A 25,336-nucleotide genomic window follows, 5' to 3' on the forward strand; every position below is an offset into this window, starting at 1 on the left:
ATCACTAGATGACCGACTAATCACTAGATGACCTAGATGACTAATCACTAGATGACTAATCACTAGATGACTAATCACTAGATGACTAATCACTAGATGACTAATCACTAGATGACTAGTCACTAGATGACTAATCACTAGATGACTAATCACTAGATGACTAATCACTAGATGACCGACTAATCACTAGATGACTAATCACTAGATGACCGACTAATCACTAGATGACCGACTAATCACTAGATGACTAATCACTAGATGACTAATCACTAGATGATGACTAATGACTAATCACTAGATGAGATGACTAATCACTAGATGACTAATCACTAGATGACTAATCACTAGATGACTAATCACTAGATGAGATGACTGACTAATCACTAGATGACTAATCACTAGATGAGCACTAGATGACTAATCACTAGATGACTAATCACTAGATGACTAATCACTAGATGACTAATCACTAGATGACTAATCACTAGATGACTAATCACTAGATGACTAATCACTAGATGACTAATCACTAGATGATCGACTAATCACTAGATGAGATCACTAGATGACTAATCACTAGATGACTAATCACTAGATGACTAATCACTAGATGACTAATCACTAGATGACTAATCACTAGATGACTAATCACTAGATGAGCGACTAATCACTAGATGACTAATCACTAGATGAGCAGGGGTGTAAAGCGAAGGCACTGCAGTCAAAAGATAAAACAGTTGATGAGAGGACTTTCTTTCATGCAGTGATCTTTTCATTGCTTTTTAATAAATAAAATAAATGGGTCTGACTGTTAATGAATGACTCAACAGCAGTAGACAAGGTCGTTCTGTCTCTGAGGACTATAATGCTGAATGTTGTGGTGGTACCAGTCTGACTGTTAATGTATAGAGTAATACAGGCTGGCCCGGTCCAATACATCCCTGGTACCAGTCTGACTGTTAATGTATAGAGTAATACAGGCTGGCCCGGTCCAATACATCCCTGATACCAGTCTGACTGTTAATGTATAGAGTAATACAGGCTGGCCCGGTCCAGTACATCCCTGGTACCAGTCTGACTGTTAATGTATAGAGTAATACAGGCTGGCCCGGTCCAATACATCCCTGGTACCAGTCTGACTGTTAATGTATAGAGTAATACAGGCTGGCCCGGTCCAGTACATCCCTGGTACCAGTCTGACTGTTAATGTATAGAGTAATACAGGCTGGCCCGGTCCAGTACATCCCTGATACCAGTCTGACTGTTAATGTATAGAGTAATACAGGCTGGCCCGGTCCAATACATCCCTGATACCAGTCTGACTGTTAATGTATAGAGTAATACAGGCTGGTCAGGCCCGGTCCAGTACATCCCTGATACCAGTCTGACTGTTAATGTATAGAGTAATACAGGCTGGTCAGGCCCGGTCCAGTACATCCCTGGTACCAGTCTGACTGTTAATGTATAGAGTAATACAGGCTGGCCCGGTCCAGTCCAATACATCCCTGGTACCAGTCTGACTGTTAATGTATAGAGTAATACAGGCTGGCCCGGTCCTGGCTGATAAGTCTCCCTTTCATACTCACAAAGCACAATAGTAGCCTAGGATATACAGTATCGGCCCACAATGCACTTAATATCAATACCAATGTGGTAGTCCACCGTTTGTAAAAAACAGACAATTAACAGTTAATTCTTGTCATTTGGTGACATTCATTTCTGTTAAGGAGTGTAATAATTACAGTAATCTACAGTAATAATTACAGTAATAATTACAGTAATCTACAGTAATAATTACAGTAATCTACAGTAATAATTACAGTAATCTACAGTAATAATTACAGTAATCTACAGTAATAATTACAGTAATCTACAGTAATAATTACAGTAATCTACAGTAATAATTACAGTAATCTACAGTAATAACTTACAATAATTACAGTAATAATTACAATAATTACAGTAATCTACAATAATTACAGTAATCTACAGTAATAATTACAGTAATCTACAGTAATAATTACAGTAATCTACAGTAATAATTACAGTAATCTACAGTAATAATTACAGTAATAATTACAGTAATCTACAGTAATAATAATAATAATTACAGTAATCTACAGTAATAATAATAATAATTACAGTAATAATTACAGTAATCTACAGTAATAATAATTATTATTATTACAGTAATAATAATTACAGTAATAATTACAGTAATCTACAGTAATAATTACAGTAATTTACAGAACATCCAAGATCATGTGATAGAGGAAAGAGATCAATTCTGCTGACAAAGAAACTAAACAACAACATGGAACGAATGTCTCAAAACAAGACAGTTCTGTAGACTGCTGTAAACTGTAGGAGACAGTTCTATAGACTGCTGTAAACTGTAGGAGACAGTCAGGCTGCTGTAAACTGTACCAGGAGACAGTTCTGTAGACTGCTGTAAACTGTAGGAGACAGTTCAGTCTAGACTGCTGTAAACTGTAGGAGACAGTTCAGACTGCTGTAAACTGTAGGAGACAGTTCTGTAGACTGCTGTACACTGTAGGAGACAGTTCTGTAGACTGCTGTAAACTGTAGGAGACAGTTCTGTAGACTGCTGTAAACTGTAATGGAGACAGTTCTATAGGCTGCTGTAAACTGTTCTATAGGCTGCTGTAAACTGTAGGAGACAGTTCTGTAGACTGCTGTAAACTGTAGGAGACAGTTCTGTAGACTGCTGTAAACTGTAGGAGACAGTTCTGTCAGACTGCTGTAAACTGTAGGAGACAGTCTATAGACTGCTGTAAACTGTAGGAGACAGTCAGGCTGCTGTAAACTGTAGGAGACAGTTCTGTAGACTGCTGTAAACTGTAGGAGACAGTCAGGCTGCTGTAAACTGTAGGAGACAGTTCTGTAGACTGCTGTAAACTGTAGGAGACAGTTCTGTAGACTGCTGTAAACTGTAGGAGACAGTTCTGTAGACTGCTGTAAACTGTGGAGACAGTTCTATAGACTGCTGTAAACTGTAGGAGACAGTCAGGCTGCTGTAAACTGTAGGAGACAGTTCTGTAGACTGCTGTAAACTGTAGGAGACAGTTCTATAGACTGCTGTAAACTGTAGGAGACAGTCAGGCTGCTGTAAACTGTAGGAGACAGTTCTATAGACTGCTGTAAACTGTAGGAGACAGTTCTGTAGACTGCTGTAAACTGTAGGAGACAGTTCTATAGACTGCTGTAAACTGTAGGAGACAGTCAGGCTGCTGTAAACTGTAGGAGACAGTTCTGTAGACTGCTGTAAACTGTAGGAGACAGTTCTATAGACTGCTGTAAACTGTAGGAGACAGTTCTGTAGACTGCTGTAAACTGTAGGAGACAGTTCTATAGACTGCTGTAAACTGTAGGAGACAGTTCTATATGCTGGAAACTGTAGGAGACAGTTCTATAGGCTGCTGTAAACTGTAGGAGACAGTTCTATAGGCTGCTGTAAACTGTTCTATAGGCTGCTGTAAACTGTAGGATACAGTTCTATAGACTGCTGTAAACTGTAGGAAACAGTTCTATAGACTGCTGTAAACTGTAGGAGACAGTTCTATAGACTGCTGTAAACTGTAGGAGACAGTTCTGTAGACTGCTGTAAACTGTAGGAGACAGTTCTGTAGACTGCTGTAAACTGTAGGAGACAGTTCTGTAGACTGCTGTAAACTGTAGGAGACAGTTCTGTAGACTGCTGTAAACTGTAGGAGACAGTTCTATAGACGGCTGTAAACTGTAGGAGACAGTTCTATAGACTGCTGTAAACTGTAGGAGACAGTTCTATATGCTGTAAACTGTAGGAGACAGTTCTATAGGCTGCTGTAAACTGTTCTATAGGCTGCTGTAAACTGTAGGATACAGTTCTATAGACTGCTGTAAACTGTAGGAGACAGTTCTATAGACTGCTGTACCCATATCTCTCCCTGGTCATTCCAACCCGGATACAGAACATTCATTCCAGCCCAGCCAGGATACAGAACAGTCATTCCAGTCAGGATACAGAACAGTCATTCCAGTCAGGATACAGAACAGTCATTCCAGCCAGGATACAGAACAGTCATTCCAGCCAGGATACAGAACAGTCATTCCAGCCAGGATACAGAACAGTCATTCCAGTCAGGATACAGAACAGTCATTCCAGCCAGGATACAGAACAGTCATTCCAGCCAGGATACAGAACAGTCATTCCAGTCAGGATACAGAACAGTCATTCCGGCCCAGCCAGGATACAGAACAGTCATTCCAGCCCAGCCAGGATACAGAACAGTCATTCCAGCCAGGATACAGAACAGTCATTCCAGCCAGGATACAGAACAGTCATTCCAGTCAGGATACAGAACAGTCATTCCAGCCCAGCCAGGATATAGAAACAATCATTCCAGCCAAGCCAGGATACAGAACAGTCATTCCAGCCAGGATACAGAACAGTCATTCCAACCAGGATACAGAACAGTCATTCCAGCCAAGTCAGGATACAGAACAGTCATTCCAGCCAGGATACAGAACAGTCATTCCAGCCCAGCCAGGATACAGAACAGTCATTCCAGCCAATATACAGAACATTCATTCCAGCCCAGCCAAGATACAGAACAGTCATTCCAGCCAGGATACAGAACAGTCATTCCAGTCAGGATACAGAACAGTCATTCCAACCAGGATACAGAACAGTCATTCCAGCCCAGCCAGGATACAGAACAGTCATTCCAGCCAGGATACAGAACAGTCATTCCAGCCAGGATACAGAACAGTCATTCCAGCCCAGCCAGGATACAGAACAGTCATTCCAGACAGGATACAGAACAGTCATTCCAACCAGGATACAGAACAGTCATTCCAGCCCAGCCAGGATACAGAACAGTCATTCCAGCCAGGATACAGAACAGTCAATCCAGTCAGGATACAGAACAGTCATTCCAGCCCAGTCAGGATACAGAACAGTCATTCCAGCCAGGATACAGAACAGTCAATCCAGTCAGGATACAGAACAGTCATTCCAGCCCGGATACAGAACAGTCATTCCAGCCCAGCCAGGGTACAGAACAGTCATTCCAGCCCAGCCAGGATACAGAACAGTCATTCCAGCCAGGATACAGAACAGTCATTCCAGCCAGGATACAGAACAGTCATTCCAGACAGGATACAGAACAGTAATTCCAGCCAGGATACAGAACAGTCATTCCAGACAGGATACAGAACAGTCATTCCAGTCAGGATACAGAACAGTCATTCCAGCCCAGCCAGGATACAGAACAGTCATTCCAGTCAGGATACAGAACAGTCATTCCAGACAGGATACAGAACAGTCATTCCAGACAGGATACAGAACAGTCATTCCAGTCAGGATACAGAACAGTCATTCCAGCCAGGATACAGAACAGTCATTCCAGCCAGGATACAGAACAGTCATTCCAGTCAGGATGCAGAACAGTCATTCCAGCCCAGCCAGGATATAGAACAGTCATTCCAGCCCAGCCAGGATACAGAACAGTCATTCCAGTCAGGATGCAGAACAGTCATTCCAACCCAGCCAGGATACAGAACAGTCATGCCAGCCCAGCCAGGATACAGAACAGTCATTCCAGCCAGGATACAGAACAGTCATTCCAGCCAGGATGCAGAACAGTCATTCCAGCCCAGCCAGGATACAGAACAGTCATTCCAGTCAGGATACAGAACAGTCATTCCAGTCAGGATACAGAACAGTCATTCCAGCCAGGATAGAGAACAGTCATTCCAGCCCAGTCAGGATACAGAACAGTCATTCCAGCCAGGATACAGAACAGTCATTCCAGCCAGGATACAGAACAGTCATTCCAGTCAGGATACAGAACAGTCATTCCAGCCCAGTCAGGATACAGAACAGTCATTCCAGCCAGGATACAGAACAGTCATTCCAGCCAGGATACAGAACAGTCATTCCAGTCAGGATACAGAACAGTCATTCCAGCCCAGCCAGGATACAGAACAGTCATTCCAGCCAGGATACAGAACAGTCATTCCAGCCAGGATACAGAACAGTCATTCCAGCCCAGCCAGGATACAGAACAGTCATTCCAGCCAGGATACAGAACAGTCATTCCAGCCAGGATACAGAACAGTCATTCCAGCCAGGATACAGAACAGTCATTCCAGCCAGGATACAGAACAGTCATTCCAGCCAGGATACAGAACAGTCATTCCAGTCAGGATACAGAACAGTCATTCCAGCCAGGATACAGAACAGTCATTCCAGCCAGGATACAGAACAGTCATTCCAGCCCAGCCAGGATACAGAACAGTCATTCCAGTCAGGATACAGAACAGTCATTCCAGCCAGGATACAGAACAGTCATTCCAGTCAGGATACAGAACAGTCATTCCAGTCAGGATACAGAACAGTCATTCCAGCCAGGATACAGAACAGTCATTCCAGCCAGGATACAGAACAGTCATTCCAGCCAGGATACAGAACAGTCATTCCAGTCAGGATACAGAACAGTCATTCCAGCCAGAAACAAGAGGGAAAAGACAGCGTGAAAACAGAGACACTTCACTTCCTTATCTGGTCCTCAGTCAATTACTGCCCAATCAGATCGTATCCAGAGCTGCAACCAACCAGACTGGCAGGTTTTCAGCGTCCCAAACACCACCCTATTCACTACTGACTGTACTACTTTTGGTCCCTTTAGGGAATAGGGTACCATTTGGGATAAAAGATGGAGAAACAAAGGAAGGATGTGAGGACAAGACTAGAGGAAGGATGTAAGGACACGACTAGAGGAAGGATGTGAGGACACGACTAGAGGAAGGATGTGAGGACAAGACTAGAGGAAGGATGTGAGGACAAGACTAGAGGAAGGATGTGAGGACAAGACTAGAGGAAGGATGTGAGGACAAGACTAGAGGAAGGATGTGAGGACAAGACTAGAGGAAGGATGTGAGGACAAGACTAGAGGAAGGATGTGAGGACAAGACTAGAGGAAGGATGTGAGGACACGACTAGAGGAAGGATGTGAGGACACGACTAGAGGAAGGATGTGAGGACAAGACTAGAGGAAGGATGTGAGGACAAGACTAGAGGAAGGATGTGAGGACAAGACTAGAGGAAGGATGTGAGGACAAGACTAGAGGAAGGATGTGAGGACAAGACTAGAGGAAGGATGTGAGGACAAGACTAGAGGAAGGATGTGAGGACAAGACTAGAGGAAGGATGTGAGGACAAGACTAGAGGAAGGATGTGAGGACAAGACTAGAGGAAGGCCTGGGGAAGGGAGGAGGGGGTCTGGGGATGGGAGGAGGGGGCGGGGAGTGTCTGGGAAGGGAGGAGTGGGGGGGCGGGGAGGGGAGGAAGGGGGCGGGGAGGGGAAGAGAGGAGGGTGTCTGGGGAAGGGAGGAGGGCGGGGAGTGTCTGGGAAGGGAGGAGTGGGGGGCGGGGAGGGGAGGAAGGGGGGCGGGGAGGGGGGTCTGGGGATGGGAGGAGGGGGTCTCAGAAAGGGAGGGTCTGGGGAAGGGAGGAGGGGGTCTGGGGAAGAGAGGAGGGGGTCTGGGGAAGAGAGGAGGGGGTCTGGGGAAGAGAGGAGGGGGTCTGGGGAAGAGAGGAGGGGGTCTGGGGAAGAGAGGAGGGGGTCTGGGGAAGAGAGGAAGGGAGTCTGGGGAAGAGAGGAAGGGAGTCTGGGGAAGGGAGGAAGGGAGTCTAGGAAAGGGAGGGTCTGGGGAAGAGAGGACGGGGGTCTGGGGAAGGGAGGGTCTGGGGAAGGGTGGAGGGGGTCTGGGGAAGTGAGGGTCTGGGGAAGGGTGGAGGGAGCCTGGGGAAGGGAGGAGGGTGTCTCAGGAAGGGAGGGTCTGAGGAAGGGAGGAGGAGGGGAGTCTGGGGAAGGGAGGAGGGGGTCTGGGGAAGAGAGGAGGGGGTCTGGGGAAGAGATAAGGGGAGTCTGGGGAAGAGATAAGGGGAGTCTGGGGAAGAGATAAGGGAGTCTGGGGAAGAGAGGGTCTGGGGAAGGGTGGAGGGGGTCTGGGGAAGGGTGGAGGGGGTCTGGGGAAGGGTGGAGGGGGTCTGGGGAAGTGAGGGACTGGGGAAGGTAGGAGGGGAGGAGGGGAGTCTGGGGAAGGGAGGGTCTGGGGAAGAGAGGAGGGGGTCTGGGGAAGGGAGGGTCTGGGGAAGGTAGGAAGGAGGGAAAGGGAAGAAAAGAGGAGAAGATGAGAGGAAGGTGAGGAATGGAGGAGCTGCTTTTAAAAGGTCATCTTTGGTTATGTAATGCTCATCTTCAATCACTGGGAACAGAGCTCTCTTTCACTCTCCCCAAGAGGCTGAGACGAGGACCTGTCAGTCACAGACTTCCATAGGCTTTCTGAAGACACAAAGACAGGAATGTGAGTTGATTAGGAAACGAACCAAATAAATGAATTAAATAAAGCCATTTCGTTCTCCATCACAATGAAGAGATAGAAGAGATGGTTACTCAGACACACGTCTAGAAGGGATGTGAGAATAAGGCTTTTCCTTTCCCATCACAACGAGGACAGACAGATCTCCTTCTGGTCAACAGACGGGTACTGACCTGCTTCTCAAAGCGAATAAGGCCTTTCCTTTCCCATCACAACGAGGACAGACAGATCTCCTTCTGGTCAACAGACTGCCACTGAGCTGCTTCTCAAAGCGAATAAGGCCTTTCCTTTCACATCACAACGAGGACAGACAGATCTCCTTCTGGTCAACAGACTGCCACTGAGCTGCTTCTCAAAGCGAATAAGGCCTTTCCTTTCACATCACAACGAGGACAGACAGATCTCCTTCTGGTCAACAGACTGCCACTGAGCTGCTTCTCAAAGCGAATAAGGCCTTTCCTTTCACATCACAACGAGGACCGACAGATCTCCTTCTGGTCAACAGACTGCCACTGAGCTGCTTCTCAAAGCGAATAAGGCTTTTCCTTTCACATCACAACGAGGACCGACAGATCTCCTTCTGGTCAACAGACGGGTACTGAGCTGCTTCTCAAAACGCCTGTTGTAATTTTGCAAGTCTCCACACAACGGCACGGACACACTGCGGCCGTCAACCAGTGCTGGATATAACCTGATCTGGGATCAGGCAGAGAGGCAGGGCTTTACTGTCCTGCCAGGTGAACTGGAGGAGACTAGACTGGGGGAGACTAGACTGGAGGAGACTAGACTGGAGGAGACTAGACTGGGGGAGACTAGACTGGAGGAGACTAGACTGGGGGAGACTAGACTGGGGGAGACTAGACTGGCTCCAGGTTCTGTGTGGATCTATGGTTGTGTGTGAAACGGCGGGCTCTGGACTAAAGCAGTGAACTGTACAGTGAGTCTGGACTAAAGCAGAACTGTACAGTGAGTCTGGACTAAAGCAGTGAACTGGACAGTGAGTCTAAAGCAGTGAACTGTACAGTGAGTCTGGACTAAAGCAGTGAACTGTACAGTGAGTCTGGACTAAAGCAGTGAACTGTACAGTGAGTCTGGACTAAAGCAGTGAACTGTACAGTGAGTCTGGACTAAAGCAGTGAACTGTACAGTGAGTCTGGACTAAAGCAGTGAACTGTACAGTGAGTCTGGACTAAAGCAGTGAACTGTACAGTGAGTCTGGACTAAAGCAGTGAACTGTACAGTGAGTCTGGACTAAAGCAGTGAACTGTACAGTGAGTCTGGACTAAAGCAGTGAACTGTACAGTGAGTCTGGACTAAAGCAGTGAACTGTACAGTGAGTCTGGACTAAAGCAGTGAACTGTACAGTGAGTCTGGACTAAAGCAGTGAACTGTACAGTGAGTCTGGACTAAAGCAGAACTGAACTGACTAAAGCAGTGAACTGTACAGTGAGTCTGGACTAAAGCAGTGAACTGTACAGTGAGTCTGGACTAAAGCAGTGAACTGTACAGTGAGTCTGGACTAAAGCAGTGAACTGTACAGTGAGTCTGGACTAAAGCAGTGAACTGTACAGTGAGTCTGGACTAAAGCAGTGAACTGTACAGTGAGTCTGGACTAAAGCAGTGAACTGTACAGTGAGTCTGGACTAAAGCAGTGAACTGTACAGTGAGTCTGGACTAAAGCAGTGAACTGTACAGTGAGTCTGGACTAAAGCAGTGAACTGTACAGTGAGTCTGGACTAAAGCAGTGAACTGTACAGTGAGTCTGGACTAAAGCAGTGAACTGTACAGTGAGACTAAAGCAGTGAACTGTACAGTGAGGACTAAAGCAGTGAACTGTACAGTGAGTCTGGACTAAACAGTGAACTGTACAGTGAGTCTGGACTAAAGCAGTGAACTGTACAGTGAGTCTGGACTAAAGCAGTGAACTGTACAGTGAGTCTGGACTAAAGCAGTGAACTGTACAGTGAGTCTGGACTAAAGCAGTGAACTGTACAGTGAGTCTGGACTAAAGCAGTGAACTGTACAGTGAGTCTGGACTAAAGCAGTGAACTGTACAGTGAGTCTGGACTAAAGCAGTGAACTGTACAGTGACAGTGAACTGTACATTGAGTCTGGACTAAAGCAGTGAACTGTACAGTGAGTCTGGACTAAAGCAGTGAACTGTACAGTGAGTCTGGACTAAAGCAGTGAACTGTACAGTGAGTCTGGACTAAAGCAGTGAACTGTACAGTGAGTAGAGAGCCAACGTTTCCGTTGCGGTCATTACCACCACGCCAAAACAAAAACGCAACATGAACTAATATTTCTGCCGAGGTGCACTTTGAAGATGCCAGAACAATCGACGTGTACTTTTCCTCTGTCCCCAGCCAGATGGGGACAGAGTCTTTGTCTTGTCTCTCCACACAGCAGCCAGATGGGGCCAGAGTCTATGCCTCTCCACACAGCAGCCAGATCGGGCCAGAGTCTTTGTCTCTCCACACAGCAGCCAGATGGGGACAGAGTCTTTGTCTCTCCACACAGCAGCCAGATGGGGACAGAGTCTTTGTCTCTCCACACAGCAGCCAGATAGGACCAGAGTCTTTGTCTCTCCACACAGCAGCCAGATGGGGACAGAGTCTTTGTCTCTCCACACAGCAGCCAGATGGACACAGAGTCTTTGTCTCTCCACACAGCAGCCAGATGGGGACAGAGTCTTTGTCTCTCCACACAGCAGCCAGATGGGGACAGAGTCTTTGTCTCTCCACACAGCAGCCAGATGGGGACAGAGTCTTTGTCTCTCCACACAGCAGCCAGATGGGGACAGAGTCTTTGTCTCTCCACACAGCAGCCAGATGGGGACAGAGTCTATGTCTTGTCTCTCCACACAGCAGCCAGATGGGGACAGAGTCTTTGTCTCTCCACACAGCAGCCAGATGGAGACAGAGTCTTTGTCTCTCCACACAGCAGCCAGATGGGGACAGAGTCTTTGTCTTGTCTCTCCACACAGCAGCCAGATGGGGTCAGAGTCTTTGTCTCTCCACACAGCAGCCAGATGGGGCCAGAGTCTTTTGTCTCTCCACACAGCAGCCAGATGGGGTCAGAGTCTTTGTCTTGTCTCTCCACACAGCAGCCAGATGGGGTCAGAGTCTTTGTCTCTCCACACAGCAGCCAGATGGGGCCAGAGTCTTTGTCTCTCCACACAGCAGCCAGATGGGGCCAGAGTCTTTGTCTCTCCACACAGCAGCCAGATGGGGCCAGAGTCTTTGTCTTGTCTCTCCACACAGCAGCCAGATGGGGCCAGAGTCTTTGTCTTGTCTCTCCACACAGCAGCCAGATGGGGTCAGAGTCTTTGTCTCTCCACACAGCAGCCAGATGGGGCCAGAGTCTTTTGTCTCTCCACACAGCAGCCAGATGGGGCCAGAGTCTTTTGTCTCTCCACACAGCAGCCAGATGGGGCCAGAGTCTTTGTCTTGTCTCTCCACACAGCAGCCAGATGGGGCCAGAGTCTTTGTCTTGTCTCTCCACACAGCAGCCAGATGGGGCCAGAGTCTTTGTCTTGTCTCTCCACACAGCAGCCAGATGGGGCCAGAGTCTTTGTCTCTCCACACAGCAGCCAGATGGGGACAGAGTCTTTGTCTCTCCACACAGCAGCCAGATGGGGCCAGAGTCTTTGTCTTGTCTCTCCACACAGCAGCCAGATGGGGTCAGAGTCTTTGTCTCTCCACACAGCAGCCAGATGGGGCCAGAGTCTTTGTCTCTCCACACAGCAGCCAGATGGGGTCAGAGTCTTTGTCTTGTCTCCACACAGCAGCCAGATGGGGTCAGAGTCTTTGTCTCTCCACACAGCAGCCAGATGGGGCCAGAGTCTTTGTCTCTCCACACAGCAGCCAGATGGGGCCAGATCCACACAGCAGCCAGATGGGGCCAGAGTCTTTGTCTTGTCTCTCCACACAGCAGCCAGATGGGGCCAGAGTCTTTGTCTTGTCTCTCCACACAGCAGCCAGATGGGGTCAGAGTCTTTGTCTCTCCACACAGCAGCCAGATGGGGCCAGAGTCTTTTGTCTCTCCACACAGCAGCCAGATGGGGCCAGAGTCTTTTGTCTCTCCACACAGCAGCCAGATGGGGCCAGAGTCTTTGTCTTGTCTCTCCACACAGCAGCCAGATGGGGCCAGAGTCTTTGTCTTGTCTCTCCACACAGCAGCCAGATGGGGCCAGAGTCTTTGTCTTGTCTCTCCACACAGCAGCCAGATGGGGCCAGAGTCTTTGTCTCTCCACACAGCAGCCAGATGGGGACAGAGTCTTTGTCTCTCCACACAGCAGCCAGATGGGGCCAGAGTCTTTGTCTTGTCTCTCCACACAGCAGCCAGATGGGGCCAGAGTCTTTGTCTCTCCACACAGCAGCCAGATGGGGACAGAGTCTTTGTCTCTCCACACAGCAGCCAGATGGGGCCAGAGTCTTTGTCTCTCCACACAGCAGCCAGATGGGGCCAGAGTCTTTGTCTCTCCACACAGCAGCCAGATGGGGCCAGAGTCTTTGTCTCTCCACACAGCAGCCAGATGGGGACAGAGTCTTTGTCTCTCCACACAGCAGCCAGATGGGGCCAGAGTCTTTGTCTCTCCACACAGCAGCCAGATGGGGCCAGAGTCTTTGTCTCTCCACACAGCAGCCAGATGGGGCCAGAGTCTTTGTCTCTCCACACAGCAGCCAGATGGGGCCAGAGTCTTTGTCTCTCCACACAGCAGCCAGATGGGGCCAGAGTCTTTGTCTCTCCACACAGCAGCCAGATGGGGCCAGAGTCTTTGTCTCTCCACACAGCAGCCAGATGGGGCCAGAGTCTTTGTCTCTCCACACAGCAGCCAGATGGGGACAGAGTCTTTGTCTTGTCTCTCCACACAGCAGCCAGATGGGGACAGAGTCTTTGTCTCTCCACACAGCAGCCAGATGGGGACAGAGTCTTTGTCTCTCCACACAGCAGCCAGATGGGGACAGAGTCTTTGTCTCTCCACACAGCAGCCAGATGGGGACAGAGTCTTTGTCTCTCCACACAGCAGCCAGATGGGGACAGAGTCTTTGTCTCTCCACACAGCAGCCAGATGGGGCCAGAGTCTTTGTCTCTCCACACAGCAGCCAGATGGGGCCAGAGTCTTTGTCTCTCCACACAGCAGCCAGATGGGGACAGAGTCTTTGTCTCTCCACACAGCAGCCAGATGGGGACAGAGTCTTTGTCTCTCCACACAGCAGCCAGATGGGGCCAGAGTCTTTGTCTCTCCACACAGCAGCCAGATGGACACAGAGTCTTTGTCTCTCCACACAGCAGCCAGATGGGGTCAGAGTCTTTGTCTTGTCTCTCCACACAGCAGCCAGATGGTGACAGAGTCTTTGTCTTGTCTCTCCACACAGCAGCCAGATGGTGACAGAGTCTTTGTCTTGTCTCTCCACACAGCAGCCAGATGGGGACAGAGTCTTTGTCTCTCCACACAGCAGCCAGATGGGGACAGAGTCTTTGTCTCTCCACACAGCAGCCAGATGGGGTCAGAGTCTTTGTCTTGTCTCTCCACACAGCAGCCAGATGGTGACAGAGTCTTTGTCTTGTCTCCACACAGCAGCCAGATGGTGACAGAGTCTTTGTCTTGTCTCTCCACACAGCAGCCAGATGGGGACAGAGTCTTTGTCTCTCCACACAGCAGCCAGATGGGGACAGAGTCTTTGTCTCTCCACACAGCAGCCAGATGGGGACAGAGTCTTTGTCTCTCCACACAGCAGCCAGATGGGGACAGAGTCTTTGTCTCTCCACACAGCAGCCAGATGGGGCCAGAGTCTTTGTCTCTCCACACAGCAGCCAGATGGGGACAGAGTCTTTGTCTCTCCACACAGCAGCCAGATGGGGACAGAGTCTTTGTCTCTCCACACAGCAGCCAGATGGGGACAGAGTCTTTGTCTCTCCACACAGCAGCCAGATGGGGACAGAGTCTTTGTCTCTCCACACAGCAGCCAGATGGGGCCAGAGTCTTTGTCTCTCCACACAGCAGCCAGATGGGATCAGAGTCTTTGTCTCTCCACACAGCAGCCAGATGGGGACAGAGTCTTTGTCTCTCCACACAGCAGCCAGATGGGGACAGAGTCTTTGTCTCTCCACACAGCAGCCAGATGGGGACAGAGTCTTTGTCTCTCCACACAGCAGCCAGATGGGGACAGAGTCTTTGTCTCTCCACACAGCAGCCAGATGGGATCAGAGTCTTTGTCTCTCCACACAGCAGCCAGATGGGGACAGAGTCTTTGTCTCTCCACACAGCAGCCAGATGGGGACAGAGTCTTTGTCTCTCCACACAGCAGCCAGATGGGGACAGAGTCTTTGTCTCTCCACACAGCAGCCAGATGGGGACAGAGTCTTTGTCTCTCCACACAGCAGCCAGAAGGGGACAGAGTCTTTGTCTCTCCACACAGCAGCCAGATGGGACCAGAGTCTTTGTCTCTCCACACAGCAGCCAGATGGGATCAGAGTCTTTGTCTCTCCACACAGCAGCCAGATGGGGACAGAGTCTTTGTCTCTCCACACAGCAGCCAGATGGGGACAGAGTCTTTGTCTCTCCACACAGCAGCCAGAAGGGGACAGAGTCTTTGTCTCTCCACACAGCAGCCAGATGGGGACAGAGTCTTTGTCTCTCCACACAGCAGCCAGAAGGGGACAAAGTCTTTGTCTCTCCACACAGCAGCCAGATGGGGACAGAGTCTTTGTCTCTCCACACAGCAGCCAGATGGGGACAGAGTCTTTGTCTCTCCACACAGCAGCCAGATGGGGACAGAGTCTTCGTCTCTCCACACAGCAGCCAGATGGGGACAGAGTCTTTGTCTCTCCACACAGCAGCCAGATGGGGACAGAGTCTTTGTCTCTCCACACAGCAGCCAGATGGTGTCAGAGTCTTTGTCTCTCCACACAGCAGCCAGATGGTGTCAGAGTCTTTGTCTCTCCACACAGCAGCCAGATGGGGACAGAGTCTTTGTCTTGTCTCTCCACACAGCAGCCAGATGGGGACAGAGTCTTTGTCTCTCCACACAGCAGCCAGATGGGGACAGAGTCTTTGTCTCTCCACACAGCAGCCAGATGGGGACAGAGTCTTTGTCTCTCCACACAGCAGCCAGATGGGGACAGAGTCTTTGTCTCTCCACACAGCAGCCAGATGGGGACAGAGTCTTTGTCTCTCCACACAGCAGCCAGATGGGGCCAGAGTCTTTGTCTCTCCACACAGCAGCCAGATGGGGCCAGAGTCTTTGTCTCTCCACACAGCAGCCAGATGGGGACAGAGTCTTTGTCTCTCCACACAGCAGCCAGATGGGGACAGAGTCTTTGTCTCTCCACACAGCAGCCAGATGGGGCCAGAGTCTTTGTCTCTCCACACAGCAGCCAGATGGACACAGAGTCTTTGTCTCTCCACACAGCAGCCAGATGGGGTCAGAGTCTTTGTCTTGTCTCTCCACACAGCAGCCAGATGGTGACAGAGTCTTTGTCTTGTCTCTCCACACAGCAGCCAGATGGTGACAGAGTCTTTGTCTTGTCTCTCCACACAGCAGCCAGATGGGGACAGAGTCTTTGTCTCTCCACACAGCAGCCAGATGGGGACAGAGTCTTTGTCTCTCCACACAGCAGCCAGATGGGGTCAGAGTCTTTGTCTTGTCTCTCCACACAGCAGCCAGATGGTGACAGAGTCTTTGTCTTGTCTCTCCACACAGCAGCCAGATGGTGACAGAGTCTTTGTCTTGTCTCTCCACACAGCAGCCAGATGGGGACAGAGTCTTTGTCTCTCCACACAGCAGCCAGATGGGGACAGAGTCTTTGTCTCTCCACACAGCAGCCAGATGGGGACAGAGTCTTTGTCTCTCCACACAGCAGCCAGATGGGGCCAGAGTCTTTGTCTCTCCACACAGCAGCCAGATGGGGACAGAGTCTTTGTCTCTCCACACAGCAGCCAGATGGGGACAGAGTCTTTGTCTCTCCACACAGCAGCCAGATGGGGACAGAGTCTTTGTCTCTCCACACAGCAGCCAGATGGGGACAGAGTCTTTGTCTCTCCACACAGCAGCCAGATGGGGCCAGAGTCTTTGTCTCTCCACACAGCAGCCAGATGGGATCAGAGTCTTTGTCTCTCCACACAGCAGCCAGATGGGGACAGAGTCTTTGTCTCTCCACACAGCAGCCAGATGGGGACAGAGTCTTTGTCTCTCCACACAGCAGCCAGATGGGGACAGAGTCTTTGTCTCTCCACACAGCAGCCAGATGGGGACAGAGTCTTTGTCTCTCCACACAGCAGCCAGATGGGATCAGAGTCTTTGTCTCTCCACACAGCAGCCAGATGGGGACAGAGTCTTTGTCTCTCCACACAGCAGCCAGATGGGGACAGAGTCTTTGTCTCTCCACACAGCAGCCAGATGGGGACAGAGTCTTTGTCTCTCCACACAGCAGCCAGATGGGGACAGAGTCTTTGTCTCTCCACACAGCAGCCAGAAGGGGACAGAGTCTTTGTCTCTCCACACAGCAGCCAGATAGGACCAGAGTCTTTGTCTCTCCACACAGCAGCCAGATGGGATCAGAGTCTTTGTCTCTCCACACAGCAGCCAGATGGGGACAGAGTCTTTGTCTCTCCACACAGCAGCCAGATGGGGACAGAGTCTTTGTCTCTCCACACAGCAGCCAGAAGGGGACAGAGTCTTTGTCTCTCCACACAGCAGCCAGATGGGGACAGAGTCTTTGTCTCTCCACACAGCAGCCAGAAGGGGACAGAGTCTTTGTCTCTCCACACAGCAGCCAGATGGGGACAGAGTCTTTGTCTCTCCACACAGCAGCCAGATGGGGACAGAGACTTCGTCTCTCCACACAGCAGCCAGATGGGGACAGAGTCTTCGTCTCTCCACACAGCAGCCAGATGGGGACAGAGTCTTTGTCTCTCCACACAGCAGCCAGATGGGGACAGAGTCTTTGTCTCTCCACACAGCAGCCAGATGGGGACAGAGTCTTTGTCTCTCCACACAGCAGCCAGATGGTGTCAGAGTCTTTGTCTCTCCACACAGCAGCCAGATGGGGACAGAGTCTTTGTCTCTCCACACAGCAGCCAGATGGGGACAGAGTCTTTGTCTCTCCACACAGCAGCCAGATGGGGACAGAGTCTTTGTCTCTCCACACAGCAGCCAGATGGGGACAGAGTCTTTGTCTCTCCACACAGCAGCCAGATGGGGACAGAGTCTTTGTCTCTCCACACAGCAGCCAGATGGGGACAGAGTCTTGTCTCTCCACACAGCAGCCAGATGGGGACAGAGTCTTTGTCTCTCCACACAGCAGCCAGATGGGGACAGAGTCTTTGTCTCTCCACACAGCAGCCAGATGGGGACAGAGTCTTTGTCTCTCCACACAGCAGCCAGATGGGGACAGAGTCTTTGTCTCTCCACACAGCAGCCAGATGGGGACAGAGTCTTTGTCTCTCCACACAGCAGCCAGATGGACACAGAGTCTTTGTCTCTCCACACAGCAGCCAGATGGGGACAGAGTCTTTGTCTCTCCACACAGCAGCCAGATGGGGACAGAGTCTTTGTCTCTCCACACAGCAGCCAGATGGGGACAGAGTCTTTGTCTCTCCACACAGCAGCCAGATGGGGACAGAGTCTTTGTCTCTCCACACAGCAGCCAGATGGGGACAGAGTCTTTGTCTCTCCACACAGCAGCCAGATGGAGACAGAGTCTTTGTCTCTCCACACAGCAGCCAGATGGAGACAGAGTCTTTGTCTCTCCACACAGCAGCCAGATGGGGACAGAGTCTTTGTCTCTCCACACAGCAGCCAGATGGGGACAGAGTCTTTGTCTCTCCACACAGCAGCCAGATGGTGTCAGAGTCTTTGTCTCTCCACACAGCAGCCAGATGGGGACAGAGTCTTTGTCTCTCCACACAGCAGCCAGATGGGGACAGAGTCTTTGTCTCTCCACACAGCAGCCAGATGGGGACAGAGTCTTTGTCTCTCCACACAGCAGCCAGATGGGGACAGAGTCTTTGTCTCTCCACACAGCAGCCAGATGGGGACAGAGTCTTTGTCTCTCCACACAGCAGCCAGATGGGGACAGAGGTCTCTCCACACAGCAGCCAGATGGGGACAGAGTCTTTGTCTCTCCACACAGCAGCCAGATGGGGACAGAGTCTTCGTCTCTCCACACAGCAGCCAGATGGAGACAGAGTCTTTGTCTCTCCACACAGCAGCCAGATGGAGACAGAGTCTTTGTCTTGTCTCTCCACACAGCAGCCAGATGGGGACAGAGTCTTTGTCTCTCCACACAGCAGCCAGATGGGGACAGAGTCTTTGTCTCTCCACACAGCAGCCAGATGGGGACAGAGTCTTTGTCTCTCCACACAGCAGCCAGAAGGGGACAGAGTCTTTGTCTCTCCACACAGCAGCCAGATGGGGACAGAGTCTTCGTCTCTCCACACAGCAGCCAGATGGGGACAGAGTCTTTGTCTCTCCACACAGCAGCCAGAAGGGGACAGAGTCTTTGTCTCTCCACACAGCAGCCAGATGGGGACAGAGTCTTTGTCTCTCCACACAGCAGCCAGAAGGGGACAGAGTCTTTGTCTCTCCACACAGCAGCCAGATGGGGACAGAGTCTTCGTCTCTCCACACAGCAGCCAGATGGGGACAGAGTCTTTGTCTCTCCACACAGCAGCCAGATGGGGACAGAGTCTTTGTCTCTCCACACAGCAGCCAGAAGGGGACAGAGTCTTTGTCTCTCCACACAGCAGCCAGATGGGGTCAGAGTCTTTGTCTCTCCACACAGCAGCCAGATGGGGACAGAGTCTTTGTCTCTCCACACAGCAGCCAGATGGGGACAGAGTCTTTGTCTCTCCACACAGCAGCCAGATGGGGACAGAGTCTTTGTCTCTCCACACAGCAGCCAGATGGGGACAGAGTCTTTGTCTCTCCACACAGCAGCCAGATGGGGACAGAGTCTTTGTCTCTCCACACAGCAGCCAGATGGGGACAGAGTCTTTGTCTCTCCACACAGCAGCCAGATGGGGACAGAGTCTTTGTCTCTCCACACAGCAGCCAGATGGGGACAGAGTCTTTGTCTCTCCACACAGCAGCCAGATGGGGACAGAGTCTTTGTCTCTCCACACAGCAGCCAGATGGAGACAGAGTCTTTGTCTCTCCACACAGCAGCCAGATGGAGACAGAGTCTTTGTCTTGTCTCTCCACACAGCAGCCAGATGGGGACAGAGTCTTTGTCTCTCCACACAGCAGCCAGATGGGGACAGAGTCTTTGTCTCTCCACACAGCAGCCAGATGGGGACAGAGTCTTTGTCTCTCCACACAGCAGCCAGAAGGGGACAGAGTCTTTGTCTCTCCACACAGCAGCCAGATGGGGACAGAGTCTTCGTCTCTCCACACAGCAGCCAGATGGGGACAGAGTCTTTGTCTCTCCACACAGCAGCCAGATGGGGACAGAGTCTTCGTCTCTCCACACAGCAGCCAGATGGGGACAGAGTCTTTGTCCTCAGCTCTCATGATGCTCAAGCATGCACTGCAATTAGCTGAAGGTGACATCACCAAACAGGTGCATTGTTGGGGCTTTGTAGTGTAGATTCGTTCAAGGTTGGATACTGAAAACTGCCATTACACATGTCCGCCTCCTCCCTCTTCCTCCCCTCTCCCTACCTCCTCATTCCTCTATCTCCTCCCTCTTCCTCCCCTCTCCCTACCTCCCTCTTCCTCCCAACTCCCTACCTCCCTCCCCTCTCCCTACCTCCCTCTTCCTCCCCTCTCCCTACCTCCCTCTTCCTCCCCTCTCCCTACCTCCCTCTTCCTCCCCTCTCCCTACCTCCCCCTTCCCTACCTCCCCTCTCCCTACCTCCTCATTCCTCCATCTCCTCCCTCTTCCTCCCCTCTCCCTACCTCCCTCTTCCTCCCCTCTCCCTACCTCCTCATTCCTCCATCTCCTCCCTCTTCCTCCCCTCTCCCTACCTCCCCTCTCCCTACCTCCTCATTCCTCCACCTCCTCCCTCTTCCTCCCCTCTCCCTACCTCCCTCTTCCTCCCCTCTCCCTACCTCCCTCTTCCTGCCCTCTCCCTACCTCCTCTCTCTTCCTCCCCTCTCCCTACCTCCCCTCTCCCTACCTCCTCATTCCTCCATCTCCTCCCTCTTCCTCCCTCTCCCTACCTCCCTCTTCCTCCCCTCTCCCTACCTCCCCTCTCCCTACCTCCTCATTCCTCCATCTCCTCCCTCTTCCTCCCCTCTCCCTACCTCCCCCTCTCCCTACCTCCTCATTCCTCCATCTCCTCCCTCTTCCTCCCCTCTTCCTTCCTCCCCTCTCCCTACCTCCTCATTCCTCCACCTCCTCCCTCTTCCTCCCCTCTCCCTACCTCCCTCCCTCTTCCTCCCCTCTCCCTACCTCCTCATTCCTCCATCTCCTCCCTCTTCCTCCCCTCTCCCTACCTCCTCATTCCTCCATCTCCTCCCTCTTCCTCCCCTCTCCCTACCTCCTCCCTCTTCCTCCCCTCTCCCTACCTCCTCATTCCTCCATCTCCTCCCTCTTCCTCCCCTCTCCCTACCTCCTCAATCCTCCCCTCTCCCTACCTCCTCTCTCTTCCTCCCCTCTTCCTCCCTCCCTCTTCCTCCCCTCTCCCTACCTCCTCCCTCTTCCTCCCCTCTCCCTACCTCCTCAATACTCCACCTCCTCCCTATTCCTCCCTCTCTCCCTACCTCCTCCCCTCTCCCTACCTCCTCCCCTCTCCCTACCTCCTCCCCTCTCCCTACCTCCTCCCCTCTCTCAACCTCCTCAATCCTCCATCTCCTCCCCTCTCCCTATCTCCTCCCCTCTCCCTACCTCCTCCCTCTTCCTCCCCTCTCCCAACCTCCTCCCCTCTCCCAACCTCCTCCCCTCTCTCAACCTCCTCCCCTCTCTCAACCTCCTCCCCTCTCTCAACCTCCTCAATACTCCACCTCCTCCCCTCTCCCTACCTCCCCTCTCCCTACCTCCCTCTTCCTCCCCTCTCCCTACCTCCTCCATCTCCTCCCCTCTCCCTACCTCCTCTTGCTCCCTCATTCCTCTACCTCCTTCCTACCTCCTGCTCCCTCATTCCTCCCCTGTTCCTTCCTCCTCCTCCTGCTCCCTCATTCCTCCCCTGTTCCTACCTCCTCCTCCTGCTCCCTCATTCCTGTACCTCCTTCCTACCTCCTCCACCTGCTCCCTCATTCCTCCCCTGTTCCTACCTCCTCCACCTGCTCCCTCATTCCTCTACCTCCTTCCTACCTCCTCCACCTGCTCCCTCTTCCTACCTCCTCCTGCTCCCTCTTCCTACCTCCTCCTGCTCCCTCATTCCTCCCCTGTTCCTACCTCCTCCTCCTACTCCCTTCATTCCTCTACCTCCTTCCTTCCTACCTCCACCTGCTCCCTCATTCCTCTACCTCCTTCCTACCTCCTCCACCTGCTCCCTCTTCCTACCTCCTCCTGCTCCCTCTTCCTACCTCCTCCTGCTCCCTCATTCCTCCCCTGTTCCTACCTCCTCCTCCTACTCCCTTCATTCCTCTACCTCCTTCCTTCCTACCTCCTCCTGCTCCCTCATTCCTCCCCTGTTCCTACCTCCTACTCCCTCATTCCTCTACCTCCTTCCTACCTCCTCCGCCTGCTCCCTCATTCCTCTACCTCCTTCCTACCTCCTCCTCCTGCTCCCTCATTCCTCTACCTCCTTCCTTCCTACCTCCTCCTGCTCCCTCATTCCTCTACCTCCTCCTGCTCCCTCATTCCTCCCCTGTTCCTACCTCCTCCTCCTACTCCCTCATTCCTCTACCTCCTTCCTACCTCCTCCACCTGCTCCCTGTTCCTACCACCTCCTCCTGCTCCCTCATTCCTCCCCTGTTCCTACCTCCTCCTCCTACTCCCTCATTCCTCTACCTCCTTCCTACCTCCTCCACCTGCTCCCTGTTCCTACCTCCTCCTCCTACTCCCTCTTCCTACCTACCTCCTCCTCCTACTCCCTCTTCCTACCTCCTCCTGCTCCCTCATTCCTCCCCTGTTCCTACCTCCTCCACCTACTCCCTCTTCCGACCTCCTCCACCTGCTCCCTCTTCCTACCTCCTCCTCCTGCTCCCTCTTCCGACCTCCTCCACCTGCTCCCTCTTCCTACCTCCTCCTCCTGCTCCCTCTTCCTACCTCCTCCTCCTGCTCCCTCCACCTCCTCTCTCATTCCTCCCATCATCCTACCTACTTTTTCTCCATTAAGATAAATAAGGATATATTAGAAAGCCAATCACCATTGCCCAGCGAGATGTCTGTGTCCTCTCAGGGCCTGGCCGTAATCCTAGCTGAGGGTTGAAGTGCATAGAAGGGGACACTATTTTAAATAAGTCCTGGTCTGTTTCCATAGAAACAGCAGACAACATTATTGGCCAAATGATCAGAGGGCTGGACTCACGACACACACACGGCATCGACTATATGAAAGAGCGGTTTAAATAAACCCAGGGTGTTCAGCCTCGAGACAGAGAGGAGCACTAGACAGCTCTGTGTGTGATTAATGACGAGAGCAGCTGAGAGGAGAGCGGAGGGGAGCAGAGAGGAGGGAAGGGGAAAGGAGAGGAAAGAGGGGAGGGGAGAGGAGAGGGGAGAGGCGAGGGGAGAGGGGAGAAGAGAGGGGAGAGGAGAGGGGAGAGGGGAGAAGAGAGGGGAGAGGAGAGGGGAGAGGGGAGAAGAGAGGGGAGGGGAGAGGGGAGAAGAGAGGGAGGGGAGAGGGAGAAGAGAGGGAGGGAGAGGGGAGAAGAGAGGGGAGGGAGAGGGGAGAAGAGAGGGGAGGAGAGAGGGGAGGAGAGAGGAGAGGAGAGAGAGGGGGAGGAGAGGGGGAGGAGAGAGGGGAGGAGAGAGGAGAGGGAGAGAGAGGGGAGGAGAGAGGAGAGGGGAGAAGAGAGGGGAGCAGAGAGAGGAGAGGGGAGAAGAGAGGGAGGAGAGAGGGGAGGAGAGAGGAGAGGGAGAAGAGAGGGGAGGAGAGGGGAGCAGAGAAGAGAGAGGAGAGGAGCAGAGAGGGGAGGAGAGTGGAGAGCAGAGAGGGGAGGAGAGAGGAGAGCAGAGAGGAGAGCAGAGAGGAGCAGAGAGGGGAGGAGGGGAGCAGAGAGGGGAGGAGAGAGGAGAGCAGAGAGGGGAGCAGAGAGGGGAGGAGAGAGGAGAGCAGAGAGGAGAGCAGAGAGGAGCAGAGAGGGGAGGAGGGGAGCAGAGAGGGGGAGCAGAGAGGGGAGGAGAGAGGAGAGCAGAGAGGAAAGCAGAGAGGAGCAGAGAGGGGAGGAGGGGAGCAGAGAGGGGAGGAGAGAGGAGAGCAGAGAGGAGAGCAGAGAGGAGAAAAGAGAGGGAGGAGGGGAGCAGAGAGGGGAGGAGGGGATAGAGAGGGGAGGAGGGGAGCAGAGAGGGGAGGAGGGGAGCAGAGAGGGGAGGAGGGGAGCAGAGAGGGGAGGAGCAGAGAGGGGAGGAGGGGAGCAGAGAGGGAGGAGGGGAGCAGAGAGGAGAGCAGAGAGGGAGGAGGGGAGAGAGAGGGGAGGAGGGGCAGAGAGGGAGCAGAGAGGGGAGGAGGGGAGCAGAGAGGGGAGGAGGGGAGCAGAGAGGGGAGGAGGGGAGCAGAGAGGGGAGGAGGGTAGTAGAGAGGGGAGGAGGAGAGCAGAGAGGGGAGGAGGGAGCAGAGAGGGGGGAGGGAGCAGAGAGGGGAGGAGGGGAGCAGAGAGGGGAGGAGGGGAGTAGAGAGGGGAGGAGAGAGGAGAGCAGAGAGGGGAGGAGGAGAGAGAGAGGGGAGCAGAGAGGGGAGGAGAGAGGAGAGCAGGGGAGGAGGAGAGCAGAGGGGAGGAGGGGAGCAGAGAGGAGAGCAGAGAGGAGAGCAGAGAGGAGAGCAGAGGGGAGGAGGGGAGCAGAGAGGGGAGGAGAGGGGAGGAGGGGAGCAGAGTGGAGGAGGGGAGCAGAGAGGAGAGAGGAGAGGAGCAGTAGACAGCTCTGTGTGAGATAAATGAGACCAACTTTATATCAGTCTGACAAGAGCAGCAGATGAGAGGAGAGGATGAGAGAAGAGGAGCAGAGGGGATAGAGGAAAGGAGGGGAGGGAGAGGAGCAGGAGATATATCTTGGTGTGTGACCAGCTTTTTATCTGCCTGATGAGAGCAGCAGAGGAGATGTGTGGAGAGGATGAGAGAAGTGGAGCAGAGGGGATAGAGGAAAGAGGGGAGGGGGAGGGTGGAGGAGCAGTAGATATCTCTTTGTGTGATTAGAGAGACCAGCTTTATATCAATCTGACGAGAGCAGCAGGGGAGAGGAGAGGAGAAAATAACAGAGAGGGAGAGGAAAACCGGAGAGGTAGAGGAGGACCAGAGAGGTAGAGGAAGACCAGAGAGGTAGAGGTAGAGGAAGACCAGAGAGGTAGAGGAAGACCAGAGAGGTAGAGGAAGACCAGAGAGGTAGAGGAGGACCAGAGAGGTAGAGGAAGACCAGAGAGGTAGAGGTAGACCAGAGAGGTAGAGGAAGACCAGAGAGGTAGAGGAAGACCAGAGAGGTAGAGGAAGACCAGAGAGGTAGAGGAAGACCAGAGAGGTAGAGGAAGACCAGAGAGGTAGAGGAGGACCAGAGAGGTAGAGGTAGAGGAAGACCAGAGAGGTAGAGGAAGACCAGAGAGGGAGAGGAAGACCAGAGAGGTAGAGGTAGAGGAAGACCAGAGAGGTAGAGGTAGAGGAAGACCAGAGAGGTAGAGGAAGACCAGAGAGGTAGAGGAAGACCAGAGAGGTAGAGGAAGACCAGAGAGGTAGAGTAAGACCAGAGAGGTAGAGGTAGAGGAAGACCAGAGAGGTAAAGGAAGACCAGAGAGGTAGAGGAAGACCAGAGAGGGAGAGGAAGACCAGAGAGGTAGAGGAAGAACAGAGAGGTAGAGGAAGACCAGAGAGGTAGAGGAAGACCAGAGAGGTAGAGGTAGAGG

At 52.1% G+C, this 25,336-nt stretch overlaps 1 protein-coding gene across 1 annotated transcript in view; it reads right to left on the minus strand.

Moving 5' to 3' along the window:
* The window catches only part of LOC124025061 (glypican-5-like), a gene marked incomplete at both ends in the record, with an annotated part of 84,811 nt that overhangs the window by 17,468 nt on the left and 42,007 nt on the right, over nt 1-25,336 (minus strand). The window lies entirely within an intron of this gene.

Source organism: Oncorhynchus gorbuscha, unplaced genomic scaffold, assembly GCF_021184085.1.
Source record: "Oncorhynchus gorbuscha isolate QuinsamMale2020 ecotype Even-year unplaced genomic scaffold, OgorEven_v1.0 Un_scaffold_2146, whole genome shotgun sequence".
Classification (NCBI taxonomy): domain Eukaryota; kingdom Metazoa; phylum Chordata; class Actinopteri; order Salmoniformes; family Salmonidae; genus Oncorhynchus; species Oncorhynchus gorbuscha.